The sequence below is a fragment of the Meleagris gallopavo genome, chromosome 2 (genome assembly GCF_000146605.3).
Source record: "Meleagris gallopavo isolate NT-WF06-2002-E0010 breed Aviagen turkey brand Nicholas breeding stock chromosome 2, Turkey_5.1, whole genome shotgun sequence".
NCBI lineage: Eukaryota > Metazoa > Chordata > Aves > Galliformes > Phasianidae > Meleagris > Meleagris gallopavo.
The window spans coordinates 60,593,492-60,612,648 of NC_015012.2; positions in this window are offsets into that span (position 1 = coordinate 60,593,492).

Sequence of the window (19,157 nt, forward strand, 5' to 3'; positions counted from 1 at the left end):
AAAAGGGAAGGAAAAGGAAAAGGGAAGGAAAAGGAAAAGGGAAGGGAAAGGAAAAGGAAAGGAAAAGGAAAGGGAAAGGAAAAGGAAAGGAAAAAGAAAAGGAAAAGGTGAAATGATGCAGCTGATATCTGAGGACTTGTCCATTCCCATGTTATTTGAGATATTCAGAGCTTTTTTTGTAGAGCGCTATCTTGTAGGAATTGTGTTGAAATTGTTGAAATTCCATACTTGATATTAATCTTCTTTTTTTTCCCAATGCATCTGAAAAAAAATTAGTTTCTAAATTAGAAGAATTGCACAAAAATTCTTCCTGGTTAAGACCTTTGCTTCTCAGATGAAAACATTGTCTTCCCCACTTGGCTGGGGAGAAAACTTTGCACAGCTTTTTGTTTCTTTGAACTGTAAAACTGAGATGAACAAGAATTTGTCCTCTTCTTTTGTTTTAGGTGCATGTAAAAAGTAACAGTGGTAGATGGACATTTAACAACATCCCATTGTATTTTTACATTTGCTTACAAATATGATCAAACTTATCTAGAATTTTCTTTTAAATGTGGAATCTCCTGACTGAGGAACAGATTTTCCTAATCCCTCAAATAACTCTATTGTGAAGTAAATAAACTTTAGCTATAAAACTTTCAGAATACAATCTTGTGATATATATTTTTCTTTACTTTCTGGTGGTACAGAGAAGACCTGTACAGTCTGGATCAAGCTAGGGGCTTGATCAAACCACCGTAACACTGCTGCCAAAGTATCTGGTCATTTTCCATCTAACTCAAAACATTTTATCACACTAGAAAAGAAAAGCTTTCTACTAAGCACTGTGAGGCCCAAAATATTCCAACCCAATGGATCACGGATTTCTCTGTGTCACTTATCTTAGCATTTCAGTGCAGTAACATATGTTCTCATACAATTTTGTAATGTGCCCCATATGCTTGCTTTCCCTGATGTAAACTAAGAAGGCAGCAAATTATCCACAGCACTGACACATAAATTTTCTGGGCTTTTTAGTTCTGAGTTTAGATTAATTTCTTTTACTTTTTATATTCTGCCAGGTAAGTGCTCTCCAGTGAATGCCCATATTTCATGAGAAAGTTTTAACAACTCTTCAGTGAATGAATGTACATTAGTAGTCACAACATAATAAGTTTATTTTTAAAGCTGGTCATTTAATTTACAAAAAACAAACAAACAAAACAACAAAAAAGAAGCCTAAAAACAACAAAACAGACAACAAGTAAAACTTTAAAAATGATTCATCTTCATTCTACAAAACATTAACAAACTGAAAATCTAATTCCTCCTAACAAGCAGAGCTTTGCCAGAGATGGATTTGGCCAAAATAAAGATGGGGGTTGGAGCTTTAAATGTGGAAATGAATTTAAACGTCCACTGATAAAATTCTGACAAGATTTGAGACTTAACAGAAAAACTGAAATTAGTGAGAAAAGCTCAGGGACACCCAAGTCACAGCTCTCTCCACCTCTATGTGTGTCTGCAAATGTAAGTGATGATGTTTGCATGTGAAAATAACTATGAATCTATAGTCTTGGACAGGGCTTCTGACTGCATAACGTTTTAATCTTAATGTGGCCTAACTAACTAAAAACATTTGGAGCAGTGACATAGCCGTGACATTCTTTCTTTTGAGTGAGTAAAGCTTAACTAAAGACTAGAATAATCTTTCTAAGTGATATGCTGTGTAGCAGAAGGCTTTATTGCCAGTTTCATGTTGGTGTTTGTTTTGTTTTGTTTTGTTTTTTTTCATTGCATGCAGCACATTTGTTAAAACACTTATTAGAAATTTTGATAATTGCAAATTATGGCACAGATTATCTCCTTTGGTATATCTGGAAAAACTAACTTAATTTTTTTAAAAAATATGTTAAAAAGATGAACTTAAAAAATATTGTGCTCCTATGTGGGCACTTGATCTGAGAATTAAAATGTCCTCCATTCAGTTTAATTTAAGTCACTTCCTAAATTGATTTGTACTAAGGTTACCAGATCACTGTAAGGACATCCATAAAAAGAGTTAAAGCAGATCATCAATTCTATACAGGAAACCAGTTCTGTATATTTTCAACTGTAAGCATACTCCTAGCAGGTCTAACTCTTTACCTACATATGTTCTGAAAATCAAGTAAAATAAGGATTGATATGGAAGTTCTAATCCAGATGATAAATTTTAGATGTTTATGAAACATTTTCCATGTATTTTCTAGATGCTGGGCTTTGTTGTCTATTCTATGTGCTGCAGGTGAGAGAAGACAGAATTAGCTATGAATTATCACAATGTTTGTGGAATTAATCCAGGGCATAAATACTACTTAACTATTTGCAGGTTTTGTTGTTGTTACTGCTGTTTGCTTATATGAATAGTCAACAAACCCTTACAGGCCATGTTCCATCTTGTGCAGTTTAGTACAAGATACTATGCCTGCTGACTTTCCCTGGGGTCTATTGCTTCCTGATCTCTGCTATCAGATCAGATTTATGACACGGGCAAAGAGCAGTTTGGATCAACTTAAAGTTTATTGTTTATTGACCATTAAATCTTCTAAAATGATTTCTAGCAGCAGAGAACGTTATATGGAAGACTGGGATTGCCCAAGGCCTTTGTGTCCTTTGGAAATTATCGTACTTTTGAAGACTGACTGGCCTTCTGGTTTACTACATTGAAGAGCAAAGATCTTTTATGGCTCTACCAGAATTTTCCCAGTTGAAACACATACCTGAAAGTACAACAAATAGATAAAATATTTGTCTAAGAAATGCTAATCCGAAAGTAAAAGAAATTGAAAGACACAATTGACTATTTTCTGCTTTGAGTTCTACAGTCTTTGGAGGCTGTGCATCAGACTCAGTGAAGGCAAGGTTGATGGACATAACAGAGTTAAACACAATTTTGTCTTTGTGTTTGTTTTATGCTTCCTTCAAAGGGCACAATGGCCATTATTTCTTAGTAAGGGAGTGGGTGTTTGGACCTTGCAAAAGATTCTCCTGGAAGAGTTCTCCTGAAAGAAAAAGAATGGCTTGTCTGCAAATGAGACAAACTCTGTAAAGAACATCAAAACTTTCTGTTAAAAGAAGACTTGTTTCTATTCTTTTCTTTGGATTTTAGTTTCGGCTTCTTTTTCTAGTTAAAGACTTATGTTTTTAGTGATTTGGTGTGGTTTTGATAGCGCACTTATGCACATTCTTTATACTGAAACCAATGCTTAAACCCAAAATCTGGAAAGTGATCTCATATTTCTGCACTGACACAGACTTAATTTTAGAATATATCTACTTTAAAATTAAAGTTGCAAACATAATGTATGTCGATTAGTTTCCCACTTAGCTAATCCTTCATGACATATATCAAACAGTGCAATTTAAACCTTAGTAAGGGGATAAAAATGACTTTGAGTCAGAGGTACACTAGAATATTTCAATGCTTTGAGTTTTCAAAACTGAGCTGTTTTGAAAAACAAGCTTTCCAGTGATTCCTAGTATTTCTGCTTTAGGTTGCTCAAGAGATACTGTGCACATAGTAGTTAGATAATAGTTCCTTACTTCAGCTTGTCCATGGGGAGAAGTTGTCAAAACTACCCTGGGCAGGCCTAGAGAACACTGGAAAAGAAAGTAGAGAGAAAGCAGAGACTTCAAAAGGCAGAAAAAGGGCCAATAGAGGCCCTCTAGAGACAAAGATTTTTGGTAGCAGTGAGCAGCATTTCCCAAAGCAGTCAAGGGACTTCAAAATGTTCCATCCTATAAAAGCAACTCAAAACTGGCGCTGGTTTCGCCATAACTGTGTTGGTTCAAAAGCTGCTTGACAGGCACTTTAGAAATCTTAGCAACCTCTGGTAGAAAGGCTGAACATATATGTATATACTCAGGGAATTCTTTATCCATATTAAATCTGTGTTAGTGTTTATAGTAAGTTGCTTCCTACTAACCCATAATATCCTTTCATTGTGAAAACTCACCTGTAAGAAACCGAGCTTCTGTTCTGTTCTGTTTCTCTATGCTTCAGAGGAGCTTGTTGGGAAACCTGTAACAGAGTAACTGTGCCAAAAATTATCCTTAGAGAGGACACCCCTTATGGCTGGAGGAATTCTTTTATTAGCATCCACATAGTGAACACGATAATTGTCTATACTACCAGAATGACTTGCTGCAATGTGAACACTAGTTTACTCAGCTTTTTGCAGGCACAGCTATACTGTGTAGTACTATTACTTCTTCACTTTCTTAGTTTTTATGCTTGACAATATTTTCAATCCTGTTTATCCTTTTACCATAATCTTACTTTCTTCTCTTGTCAACCATCCTGTTGCTTGAGCTAGGACTCTCTAGTGCTCTGGAACACTTTTGCCCTGTGCCAGATGTCACTGTGGGAAAAAAGAACTTGAGACTCTACAAATGCCAGTAATGCAAACAGAGTCATGAAGATAATGATAGTATCTCAGTTCTTGAGGGAAACATCACTTAAAAGTAGATCAAACCCAGTGTTATTTGTCTTTTCCCCTTTTTATGGTAAGACCTATTACTGTATGCACTATAATTATGTAAGTATAAAGATTTTTTTCCTTCTTTCTAATTACTTTATTTAGGTAGGGGTCTATCCCAAAGCAGCCAGCTGGTCCTGAATGTAAACAGAACTGAGATGTAAAGTTATTCTACCATCTTAGGTAAATAATAATATTCCCACAGCACAATTTACAACCTGTTTTCATTAAAGCATCAGATCTCATACAATGAGGTAAATCTAGTTCATTTACTGACCATAAACAAAGGGCTAATTATTATTGCATCAGAATCAGTCTTTGAATCATTTGGTAGATTTGGATGTACATACCACCTCATAAGACACAGAGTATGTCATTATAGAGCACTTGTTAAAAAGCCTTTGTCTAAAACTACAGAGAGATTGCACAGGGATACAAATTTTATAAAACTGAATGAAAGTAAATATTTATTTGCATTTTCTTACGCATGTTTGTTGTTTTTAATTTTCTCCATCTAGCTGTTTATAATGTCTAAGATAGGAGAAATGTTTTAATGGGCTTGAAAAGGATATTTCTTTACAGGTTACATGAAAAAAAACCAAACATAGTAATGTCATCATTTCTTTCTGGACAAAGTAAAGAAGAAGGATGTAATAAGGGTTACATAAATTAAACTATGCATTCCCAAGTAAATTTTGTCTCTTAGTTTTTCCACTTGAAGGCATAAGATTTTTTACGTGCAGATGCCCCCTCAATCTGCAATTACCTTATCCTCAAAAAAACACGGGACAGATTTCTCAATAAAATAATGTTTTTTTCCACCATTCTGATGATGTGATGATCAGAAGCTTAAAAGAAAATGCAAATATCCTTTTAAAGAATTCTGCACAACTGGAATGGTATAAAGCACTAAATGTTAATCAGCTGCAGATCAGGCAGAAATTTCAATTCTTATCACAGGCTAAAGTTGATATCCATTTTGATTCTTCACACTTCTCCCCAAGGGTCTGGTAACTAAGGCCAAGTTTATTCCTGGATTTCTTTTCTTATACACTGACTTATAAGCAAGGCATTCCCAGTGTGGGTGCAGTTAGCCTGGCTTTGTTCTTCCATAGAAACACACCCTTCCCCAAAACAAAGAGATATACAGTTTGCTGGTACAACTGTCTGAGCATTAAATGCTTCTGTCAGCACGGTTATGCCAGTCAGGCATCAAACCATCAGACATTTGGCAAAAGTCTGTAGGGGAGAGAGAGCCTAGGAATGGCTTGTTATGGTCCCTATGCTGAGAATTATGCATAGTAGTCAGCTATTGGGAAGAGGAATTAAATGTATGTAGTGTTATTTCAGATAATTCCATGCTCCATTTCAATATCCAGTGCCCTTCCCAAATGACTCGCTCAGAGTAATAAAATAAGTGTATTATATTTTATCTGATGCCTCGTCTACTGTTCTCAGCCACCTCCCTATCTTATAGTCTTTCATCCATATGATTCATCTTTCCCTTAAAGAAGCAAACATGTCAGGGCATTCATGATATAATAGAAAAAAAAAAAAGGAGCTATTGAATTTATTTGTTCTCTTCCCCAGTCTTTGTACTGGGCAAAAAAACCAAACCAAACCAAACTAAAACAAAACAAAAAAGGTGAGCAATTGTTCGTTAGAAAGGAAAAATCTGGATGAAATATTTCCTGTTCCTCAAACTGAATCAGATTGGAGACTTTTGGAAACAGCAAATTTTGGTTTACAAGACCATTTTCTTCTTACATACTAGTTGCAGTTCAGATAAGTTGCACTTGCTTATGAATACAGGTATTGATGAGGTAAACTACATAGGAAGCCATTGTGGTTGAAAGCACACAGGCTCATAGAATCAAAACAGAAAAATAGTTTGTGACCTAAGGAGCTTACAATCTGAATGGAAAATCAGAAACCATACAGATGAAAGCACAGCAGAACACTTGTTATCAAGTGTTCTTGCAACATCAAAAGAGCTATCAGGGAACTTGTCTTGTGAAAGGAGATCAGAAAGCTTGCTTTGTCCATCAAAGTTAAAGGAGAGTATACGATTCACAGATATATTTTGAAAATGGGTAAATCTCATGAAAAGAGAAGAACTGTTAAAATTTAAGGATATATAAAAGAAAAATGAACAGAATTTCACCCTGAAACAAGTCATCTGAAAGATTCATATCTGTTCAAAGTATAAAAATAGCTTTCTAACATTTCTAACATGTAAATAACTTCAAGATGGAGGATAAAGCATTTATAGAAGAGGTTTTATGACAAGATAGGAAGGGTCTCAGAATAGACTGACATGGGATTCCAGCTGTTCAACATGATCATGTCTGCAAGAGTGGCTGAAAGAAATCTTGGCTGCTGTTTGTTGATATTGTTTACATAATATTCACTTAACTTACTCTTAACTAACTCTTAATTAACTCTTCTTCCATGAAGTTTCCTTGAAATAATTTTACTGTCTTTGTAAAGTTTGGAATGTATTTAATAATCACAGAAAGGACAGTTAAGTGCTTCTACAACAAAGTCCATATGATAGATAACTCCAGTGACTCTATATAGGATGAGGGATTTACCTGATTGACAAACAAATGGAAATTAAAAGGAGAACAGAACTTAATGGGGCTAGTAAGCTCAGGGCAGGTTTGTTGCTAGCTAAGGGGTATAAAGCCTCCTGTGCTCCTGGAACTAGAACTTTCTTAATCCACCTGTAAGTTTTACCATCTACTAATAAAATCTCTCACAGAAAAAAAGAGGAAAGGAAAGGAAAGGAAAGGAAAGGAAGGAAGAAGAGAGAGAGAGAGAGAGAGAGAGAGAGAGAGAGAGAGAGAGAGAGAGAGAGAGAGAGAGAGAGAGAGAGAGAGAGAGAGAGAGAGAGAGAGAGAGAGAGAGAGAGAGAGAGAGAGAGAGAGAGAGAGAGAGAGAGAGAGAGAGAGAGAGAGAGAGAGAGAGAGAGAGAGAGAGAGAGAGACGTACGTACGTACGTACGTAGTACGTACGTAGTACGTAGTAGTACGTAGTACGTACGTACGTACGTACGTACGTACGTACGTACGTACGTACGTACGTACGTACGTACGTACGTACGTACGTACGTACGTACGTACGTACGTACGTACGTACGTACGTACGTACGTACGTACGTACGTACGTACGTACGTACGTACGTACGTACGTACGTACGTACGTACGTACGTAGTAGTAGAGAGAGAGAAAGAGAAGAAGGAAAGGAAGGAAAGGAAGTAATAATTAATTACCTACTGTTCTTACTTAATTTAGTTAAAATAAAACTAATTTACGTTTTCCGTTTTCGTTTCTTTATTTTAATTTAATATTCTTTTTTTAAAAAAAAATTATTAGGAAAATTTCTGTTATAGCTACTTGTGATATCTTTTACTTGAGGCAGACAACTGACTAAATCCCAAGGAGAGCATTGCTGATTTGCCATTGAATGCAGGGAAGGCACTGTTGTGCCCTGACATCCAGAGAGTATTCCCCCAGACGTTCTCTGGGATTCAACATCTGTTTTCCAACACAAGCTCTTCCAAACAAAGCAGTCTGTCTCAATATAGCATCACTTCTAGATCACAAAGATCTTATTTCAGAGTCAAATCAGAAGAACAGTACTGTTTCTGTGCATCTTATGCAGGCCTGTCATCTAATTCCTGATGAATTCACAAAAAGCAGTTAGGAAATTATCTACTAAAATCTCCTCTTAAGCAAGGAGTGAACTATGGGTCTATTTGCAGAATACTGTATTTTGTTTCCATTTTATTGTAGCGTGTTATCTAACTGCAGAAGTTCTCAGTTTTCAAATGAAAGTCTTATTTGAATTCTGCTAAGTACATTATTTCAAATATAACTTGTAAAACTGAGAAAAAGGATTTAGTTGTGAATAAAATAGATGAGCTGTGAATTGAAGAACAAATTGCTGCCTTTTAGCAGTCTTAAATCAGTATCTTTCAATCATTCTTTTCTGGTAAAAGAAATGAAACTGTGTTGACTTTGTCTTTGATATTCATCGCTTGATCTAATCTCCAGATTTCACGTAAAATAATTGTTATATATAATGTTAGATCCTGAAATTTGGATATCTCATTACTTGTGTGACATTTATTTTATATGTTTAAAAAGTTAAAAAAATAGGTATTAGGAAAACTGAGAGGAAGATGTATAAAGCTATGTTATGGCCATTTTTTATAAGACTGTCCTGGAACAATGCTTTTCTTCCAAGTTCTTGTGATGAATTCAAATACAAGAAATGATATTTATGAAAAGCTTTCAGGATTGGAAACTCCAGCTCGCAGAATGAATAACAGGTAACCACTGAAATCTCCACAGCTATTAGAAATCACCGATGCATGTGAGAAAAACAGCTGATTCCCTTGCTGAATTTTAATAATTAAAAAAAAAAAGCATGAAAGCCATGGATCTGGTTAACCTAGCTCCCATCTGAAAGGCAATATTAATTCTTTATACTGGACATAGAGATTTACTGTGATTCATGTGATCACCATCATATAGTAATATTGTATCATGTCATTACTACCCTTTTCTCAACAAATTACTCCTGAACTTTCACTCATTTTCATTGACAACTGAAATGCTTCCTTTCATGATATTAGAAATAAAAAATCTTGAAAAGATTCATCATTTGGAAAACTTCATGAATTTTTAAGTAAACCTCATGTAAATTTTCCATTCTTGGAATCTGAACTCTTATTTTAGCAGCAGCTGTTACTTACTCCTACAGATATTTAACCTTAAGCCTCTAGCTTTATGTGGAGAACATAATCAATCAACCTGCTAGTTTTCAGGCTATCATTATGGCCTTTTGCTGAGGAATAGAGTCTTTTGAAACTTCTAGAAAGTCACTCAAGTCCTTTCTCCTATCCCCTCCATAAGAGCTCAGTACTGACTCAATGATAGGGTCTGATACTGCAAACCATTTTTCTTACAAGAAATTCAGCCAAATTACAGAAAATCAAATATTATCTGTAAGTGCAGCCCTGTCTGAAAAGAGCATATCCCTAAATTAGCAATATCACTGCATGCCAACAGAAGCATGTGGTTATAGACTGCACTTTGAGGGAACCAAGGTTCCACCGCAGACTTTCTGTGTAATTTGGGAAAATTACCCTTTAATCTCTTTGTGTCTCAATTCTCCATCTTTAAGGAAGAAACCACAATACTTCAATTGTCTTCCCCTTGTAGCTTTTGTGGTACAGACTGTCTCTAGCTGATAGCATTGCACTTAGTACAACAGAGCTATTGAGTTTCCCTAGGGATTTCTACAATAAGTATGTTATACACTTGTCCTTGTGATTGTTCCTTGCCAGATATCCAGAGTATGGAGCTTTAAAAATCCATAACAATGCTCCATGTCAGTGATTTTGAAATTTGTTTTTGAAAAATGTTTGCAAGAAAAGCTTTAAGTGAAAAGATAGAGATGGGATTGAGAGAGATTTCCCACTGTATTGTATGGGTAGATTTCTGTCACCATCTCTATTTGTGAGCTTCCTCCAATCGTCCGGTTGCTCTTATACAGAAGCTAAAGAGTCCTCTCATTGAAAAGTCTCATTGTAAAGGGAAGGGCTGGAGGCTAATAACAGTGTCTTGAGGTCCCTGCTGTGAGGGTTCTCAAGAAGAGGCAAATTCAGAGGGAATCATTTTAATGAACTTCAAATGTTTTCAGTGTTGACATTTACTTGAAAGCTGGTTTCCTTGATTCCTTTTATAGTCATTACAGACAGACAGACACTTCCAAGATGAGATTCATTTGCCCTATTTAAGATTACTATTTTAGGGTGTGATAAATCATGTCCTAGAGTTTCCTATTTCTTTTCATTGGCTACAAAGGGAGTCCAAACAATTACCTCATGTATGGACTTCTACCCTGTAGATCTGGACTTCAACATCTTCCTGCAGCTTCTACAGCCTTCATAATGATTTTCAAAAACAGCCATTAACATTGTCTGCATATTATTTTTCCTCAGTGGAGAAACTAAAGAATAATGATCATAAAATCATACATAAGTCACTCTGAAAGTAATTTTCCTACTTATTTTTATAGAAATTTCAATTGATATAAAGATCGCAATGACGCTATTTGAGAGAGAAAATTCTCAGCACTATTTTTCAGCATAGTCACAAGCATTAGCTATGCATTTTCACCAACAATGAACAAGAAATCCCATCCCATGCTCCTAAAAATTGATACCAGCAGATATGATGCACTGTTTCACAGCTGCTATGGCAATGCCATTGCTAGGAAAATATTGCAAACACAGTACATCTTTCCTTGGCCTGAACAGATCAGATCAGAAGGCACCAAATCCAGACTATACCATGAGTGTGGTAAGACAGTGCAGCCAAGGTTGGCAATGTGCTTCATGGTCTCCAAACTGGTAAAGTGCTGATGTTACCCTTTTGCAAGAAAAAAATTATCTTCTTCACTGGCCTGAATCTGGATATTCAAGACTTCAGCTTTGTCAGTGCTACAATGAAATGATCAGAGCTGAAGGTTTGTCTAGGTTCTACATCTCATCACTGCAGGTTTGCCTTAGATACACGGTGCCCACTGTTGAGTGGGAGCTCTTCTGAGTCATTCGTATACTACATAAAAAAGCGTGGTGTGTCTGCAGTAACTGGGTTTTATAGCTCTTAAAACAGATGATTCTCATGGAATCAACTTATTTTCAACTGCCAAGAAATAAACAGTAGGATTAGTAAAGACAGTATTATGCAGCGTGTGTAAAATAAAAATTAGTGGATTAACTGAGTTATGCCTACTGTTAATATCTAATCAGCTAGTTTGTCAGCAGTGTGCTATCTAGTTGCTGACTAATCATCTCCTTAAAGCACAGTGTCCATTACTCAAGAGACAAGTCAGAACAGAGAATTTTGCAGGAAAGGTGGTTTCATGTGGTTTCTGTGAATTGTTTGAATGCATGTGAGTTGTACTCAGCATTTCATGGAATCTGGCTGAGGGATGGGATAAAACACATAATGCGTACAGCTTATTTCTCAGCTATTTCAGAGCATATGTCTAATCACTGGCAGAGTGTTTTCCTTTGTGGAAGCTGTTAATGATGAGCAACAACATCAGGCAGGGCTCTGGTGATGTAAAATCCAGTTCTTTGTACTCCTGACAGCTTCCTGGGGGTTTATACGGAGCACTGCTGTAGAGTTTGCGGGGTGCTTCTCTGCCCCAACATCCAGGACTGGGTCTGGTATGTACACATAGCTCTCTGAGGATGGTACCACAAATAGGCTGGTGCCAGGGCTAATCTGGAAGACGCATTTTTTTCAACTTAGTTTCATCTCATTGTGTTTGGACCTCCTCAATCTGTCTATCTGTCAACCTGTCTAATTTCCCATAGCAAATTCAAAAACAAATAGTCCAGCACTAAATAACTACACTAGAGAGTAAGTTTCTCAAAATATTACGAGTTGTTTGAACATTTTCAAGAAAAATCTACAATGTGATTTTTAGATGAAGATATGAGCTGTTCTATAACACAACTGAAAATTTTAATTTGAGCTGGCAATTGAATATCAGACATAAATATGTAGGAAACTAAGTTTTGTTCGTATTACAAAAACACTTGCTAACATATTTCATAAGGGAAAAAAAGAAGTGAACAAGTTGGGAAATGACACAGGGTACTGTCAAAAGATACTCTAGACACATGTTTATTTATATTAGTATTACTTTTCATCCAACTCCATGGACAAAATAAGTATAATATAAATCAAGGATGAATAGCGCTTTCCATGGATGTTTAGAAGACAAATTTATTTTTCTTGAAGAAAGATGTTCTTACCATACTTAGGATTTTATATAAGAATTCTAAACATGTTAGGATAGGAAAAGGCTGGGACATGAAATTTGTCTACAGATTTTGGTTTTGATTCAACAGCAGACCATACTAGTGTAAGATTTTTCATGGCTATTAGGATTCTAGTAACAGAGAATCATAAGAAATTTTGCCTCACTGTAGAGAAAGCAAAAGCCATGTCTTGATACAGATTATGCAATGAGGACAACTGTGCCCAAATTGAGACTTCATGAGCTGTCTTACAGCTGATTTTACTCCCAGCTCTTCTATGCAGTTACTACATATACATGTAAATACACACATATTTATTCAAACAAACTCTTAAGTAATAAGAAAAGCACAATAAAATTTTCAAAGTTGAGTTTCTATTGAGTCAGTGGTAGAATTAACAACATGATTTCTATGGCTTTTATCAGGTCCTTTGATTTGTGTGTTTGATGATATTAATATTTCAATGTCTGTCTCATTTAGTTTGTATACTTGCTTATTTATACTGATTACTCACAGTTTTATTTTATTCTCAATTACTTAATGCATTTTTCTTTTGAAATTTGATTTATAATACACTAATCAAATTTTCATGTGGATTCTTTAGCGCTCATCATTTTTGACAATCCTCCCAGATTTCTAATACAAAGTTAATCTTCCTGTCTATTCCTGGTATCTTAGCTTTTTGACTCATTCTTCATCCAGACTATGAGTTAGCTAGTTTCCACATCTCCACTACTATCCCTCTCTTCCATATTATCTCATAGAGTTTCTGGTCCCACTGCCACTATGTTTGCTAATTCTTATTTTCCTCATCTCCTTTATATCATTATGAACAATCTCAGTACTTCAAATCAGCCATCTTTCTCCTAGATTCAGACTGGCTGCCAGCAGAAAATAACTGCAAGCTCAAGAGTCTGGTGCCCTATTCCCACCCTGCATCAGGGGAGCTAGCAACCCTCCCTGAACAACAGCATGCTCAGTTTTTTAGTTTTTCAGAATTATTACTGGTTTGGGATTTTTGTTTTGTTTTGTTTTGTTTTTGTACAGTCATGAGCTGAACAACCTTATGCATATTTTTGCCAAGGCAGGAATGATATCACCTCAACTAGAGGGACCAAGCCACACACTAGTATTTTCAAGTTTCTGCTTTGAATCATGGTGTTACAGGTTTACACAGTGAAAACATCAAGGACTGAAACAAGGCATCTCTCTCCCAATAGTTTGATTTTTGGAAATGGTTCGAGTGTTGCTGGCTAAGTGATAATAATAAATGACTAGCAGCCTGAAGGAAACCTAGTGTGTACAACCAGGCTCAACTAAGATGGGAAGGGATTCAGAGGGAGTAATGGCACCTGACAGCTAGCAAAGGAAGGATAACAGGGGTGCTGGGAGGAGGGGGCTCAGAGTTTACATGAAGAAATGCCTGAGGTCTGACAAAGCTGTGAGCATTGCAAATAATGGTCTCACTCTGAGATATTTTGTCAGGGGAGATAGTGTCAAGAGGATGATGTCAGATCTGGGGCAGTGAGGGCCCCAGGAGAGCATGTGGCCTTCTGGGAACATCTTGGAAGACATTATTTCAGACACACATCCATATGACCTGCTGGTGGATGATGTGTGACCAAACCCTCCTTTCATGCATCCTGCTGCTCCTGTTCCCCACCAACAGACCTCCAACAAAGTGAAACCTTCATAAAACTGAACATTGGTACATCTGTTAGCACAACACTGTTCTACCATCTCCATTTCTAATGACTGTATCATGCCCTGGTAAACATGATAAATTTATATAATTTTGTATTTTTATGTGGATTATTGTGGAGCTCTTTGTAAACTCAGAGCTTCATTCCATAGTTCACTGCGTATTTTCTAAAATCACTCTCTTTGGGACTTTAACTGTAAATAATCGTCCCCTGGAATTATATTCTATTGGGTCTTATCTATTGTCTTTTTGTCCAAAATCATTTTCTTTGAAAGTCTTTATTAGTCTACAAATACAGCAGCCTTTAAATAGAAGCATGTGTTCAGATAAAGAGATGTAATAAAACAAAAAAGTACTATCACAGCCACAGGAATAAGAATGGGTGTTAGGAGTTGATGGTAAGCCATACTACAGCTGGGTAAGTGTCACTGCCATGCAAAGGTTTCAGAGTAAAGGTTATTACTGAAAAAATCCAAACTAAAGAAATGGTAATTCAAACATAGGATTACAAAAAACTGTAAATCTGTCCTGCAGTGACTACTTCTAATGACCATGGGACTCAGATCCTTTAGTGTAGGCAATCTCAGATGAGAAGAAAACGGTTTCTGTAAGCGTAATTTTTACACAAGAAGAGCAAACAAACAACTAAACAGAATGTACAGGGAAAAGTTAAAGCCAAGTCTGGGCAGGAAATCCACTGGAGTTTCTCTTAACAAGTGTGTGAACTCCCTGGAAATTCTGTGATGTGAGTGCATTGCACAGCCACGGGAAGGGCACAAGTCAAGCTCTGACAAGTCCAGAACACAAATGCTTGCTCAGTCCAGCATCACACACCAGCTGCAGCTGTTCTTGCTCCACAGGAGGAATGGTGTTTGGCTAAGAACAGAGGCTACCCTTAATGCTCCCCTATGAGCACTCCTGGGAGCCCCGGAAAAGGATTTTCCCCATCACTGCTTCTGGGAGGCCATGCTGCCACACAGGGCTCCCTGTGAGCCCTACTGGGGAACATCTGTGAGGCTTCTCATATGCCAAGGTGGGATTGTTCACCTCCATTGCAGTTAAGCATTTCTCACTTTCATTGAGGAGAGAAGATGGGGAACTCCGAGATGCATCTGCTCCGAGAGGCTAAACAGATGGGCTACAATTGAGTTCCATCCCCAGAAGGCTTTTTTGTTTTATTTTATTTTATTTTGGCCAATATCAGTAAGATTGAATTGAGCTATCTGGATTTTTATGGTCCTGAGAAAAAGCTTCATTCATAGAACTTATGCCAAAGAGTGGAAATAATCTAAAACTAAAGGTAATTTCTAGAAACCACAAAGGCCAAAAGATGTCCAAGCTCTGCCTTCATTTCCAAGAGGAGGAAAACAGAGCTTGAGGTTTCTGAAAAATTGGGTCCACAACAGAACTCATTCATTGGAAACCTATTAATTATCAAGAGAAGAAAAACAGAATGGAAAGGCAGGCTTCTTGAAATGACAGCCTGGTACATGAGCCGTGAGAAGCTCACTTTACAGGTATCAGAAGACAAAAATAATACGTCTCTGACACATAGGCTGATACACTCAGAAGTTAAAAGAAAAATGTAGTCCTCATCCATGTAGTTGAGATAATGGAAAAAGAATAGCATCGCTGCTGAGCACTGCACATTTGTACTAAAAGTTCACTCAGTAGGAAAGTAGCCAAAAGGCAAAGTCTGAGCAATGTTGGAGACATCTGCAAATCAAGTCTACTACAGACCATAATCTATTTAACTGTAACTCATATCCTAAAAATGGGGTCATGCCCATAAAGCCTACTTAGTTGTTTGCTTTTCCAGTCATCCAATTCTCTGTTTATTTGAGTATTTTGATACTCTCATGGATAGCATTTTACTGTACCTTGGTCAAGTTTCAGAAAATAGATATACTTTAATAGTATGAAAACAGCAATTTGATTTTGTTTTTTAAATAAACATATCCAAGACCTTCCTTACATATTGTAAGCCAGAAGAATTCGCCAAAGTAATGAGTTTGGCTGGAATTATATCTGATGAATATTGTTCATGAAGTAATTTGAAAGACTTCTTGGTGCCATGTGACATAAACTAGAAGACTTAAAGTATTTATAATTGCCACAGCTTCTGACAGTTTTAGAAGAGCGAAAGTCTTGCATATAGAAAATTATTTACTCTTTCAGGACTAGAAGAACCATATTTTCTGCTGGGGAAATTTTCTCTGACTGCTATAGTCAATCTAATGGGATTTCCCTTTCTTATATACTGTCCAGAGTTGCCTTTGTCCACTCAGATTAGTGGAATGGTGTGGGCTGAAATTCGATTTGGTTTGCATATCACCTTCATCCCACTTTGAAGGAAATGCACTACATTTATATATTATGAAGCCAGCTCACCCATTTTCTCCAGTATAAATCTATTTAATTGTTCTAAAATGTGTGCTAATTGCAAGCATAGACTGGAAAGCTAAGTTGCAAGCAAAATAAACAAATACAGACAACAGCATATGAACATGGGAAAGTAAATACTAGAACTAGAGTAACCTGACCATTCTAAATAAATGCCAACTTTGCAAATGGAAGAAAAGGAATGCCACAGAATTTTGCAGGTTATCTGAATTTTCCAGTTACTTCTTCTATAAACACTGTTTCAAACAAATGCACTGGATCAGAGCAATCAGAGCACACTTGAAGAGTTTCAGAGTCCAAGCCTCCAACAAAACCCCCCTACAAAAACTTCTGTCATAAGCTCTCCTACATTTGGCTCACCAGTGATGAACACAGTACTCTAAAAGCTGAGGTGACTACATTTGACTGAAGTTTAATTTGTTACACATGTAAGCAAATTTTCCAAGTCTCCCTGTATGAACCAATAAATGTTTACCAGACATTTTGATTCAATAGAATATGCTAAGGGAGAATAATTTTTCCCTTTCCAGCACTTCCATCATAACTCCTAGCAGTGTAGCAGTTCAATAGCTAGGAGCACTCAGTACTTCTCCTAGCATCCCTACTGTGGAGGGCAAGTTACTCTATACACTGAAGTATGGTTTCTTTTCATTTCTTGTGTCTCTACTAACACACTGTTTGATCACTGTTTGATTCTGGGACATGGTTATATTCTTCTATTTGGATAACTTAACCAAATGAGAAGAATCTTTTCAGCTGAGATAATTATTCTCTCTTCTGAAAAAAAGATACAGATTATCCTGTCTCAAATGAGCTTGCTCCAAAACATGAAGAATATATTGTTATAATCTGGGGGCAAATGAGTAATTCACAAAAACAACAATAATAATGTCATCTGATTGTTGAAGAAGCCAATTCCTGGTAGACAAGAAGCTGGACATGAACCAGCAGTGTGTGCTTGCAGCCCGGTAGGCCAATTATAACTACATCCTGGGCTGCATTAAAAAAGGGGTGACCAGCACAGAGAGGAAGGTGATTGTCCCCCTCTACTCGGCTCTTCTGAGGCCCCATCTGGAGTACTGCATCCAGGCCTGGGGCTTCCAGTACAGGAAGGACCTGGAGCTCTTGGAGCGGGTCCAGACGAGGGCCTAAGATGATCAGAGGGCTGGAGCATCTCTCCTATGAGGAAAGTCTGAGGGAACAGGACTTGTTTAGCTTGGAAAAAAGCAGGCTCCGGGGAGACCTCATTGTGGCCTTCCAGTACTTGAAGGGAGCACACAAACAGGAAGGGGAGTAGCTGTTTATGAGGGTGGATAGTGATAGGACAATGGGGAATAGTTTTAAACTGAGACAGGGGAGGTTTAGGTTAGATATTAGGAGGAAATTTTTCACTCAGAGGGTGGTGACACATTGGAACATGTTGCCCAAGGAGGTTGTGGATGTCCCATCCCTGGAGGCATTTGAGACCAGGCTGGATGTGTCTCTGGGCAGCCTGGTCTAGTGGTTGGTGACCCTGCACATAGCAGGAGGTTGAAACTAGATGATCATTATGAACCTTTTCAACTCAGGCCATTCTGTGATTCTGTGATTCTATGATTCTAAGATTTTATGATTCTATGATTCAGTTGTCCAGGAAGCACATCAAAGGGATCATTTTTCCCTTTTTAATATTAAATAATTCTGTTTTGTGTTTGTTCTGTCACACATATACACACATATATATACATATGTATATGTATATACATAAATATAATAGGTACTCATCACAATGCATATGCTTTCAGCCTGAAAAGGAAGTTTTTGTGGTATCAGTAGGTCTGTCTTCAAGGCTGACTTACTCAGACAGTTTTTGTTTAGATATTAGTCACAGTCATAAGCAGAGAAATTCCTTGTATATTTTTGATTCAGTCATCGTGAAGCACAGCAACAGCTTTCTCACCTTGTCTAATGCTAGACTACATATCATACACCCAAGGTACTTATTATATCATGGAGTTTATGGTCTCAGTACTCAAAGATGCATACACCCAGAGTTTTTAAACTCAAACTATCAATTTACAACATTAAAAACCAAAAAACAACATTACAGCAAAACAAAATGTAAAATCAGAAATTTAAACTAAATTTACAACAAATGCAAATAACTATGCTGAACTTTCTTTCCTAAGACAGCTGCAATCACATATTTAGAAATTTTCCAATGGCAGAAATCAGATAGTTATTGTAACAGTATTCTACTTTAAAGAAGCGATCTAAATAGAAAACAACTCAGAATATTTCAATACTAGCTAGTTTGTTTTTTATGTCATTTTTGGAGTCTGTACTAATGGGAAAGGTTATTCAACATAATTTAAACATGATAGTTTCCTTTGAGGTGTCTCCAGAATAGATTTATTGAAATTCGAAATTTTTGCTGGATTGCTTTAAGGAAGTCTATACTCACCAATTAGATGAAATAATTAGGAAAATCCTTCCCACATCTTTCCATTCTTTCTTCAGGATGAATAAAAAGATCTTGTTCCCACTTCTTCAAGAACTCTATATTAACTGTAATGTAAATGAGATCAAAACAGGATTTTTGGGCTATAAAGTTATGCAGACCTTCCTATAAGCATACATGCAGAATTCAGTCATCTGACAGAAACCTGAGAAATTGCAGAATCCTGAGATGAACCTTATTTTAGGTGGTTTTGCAGAGTTGAA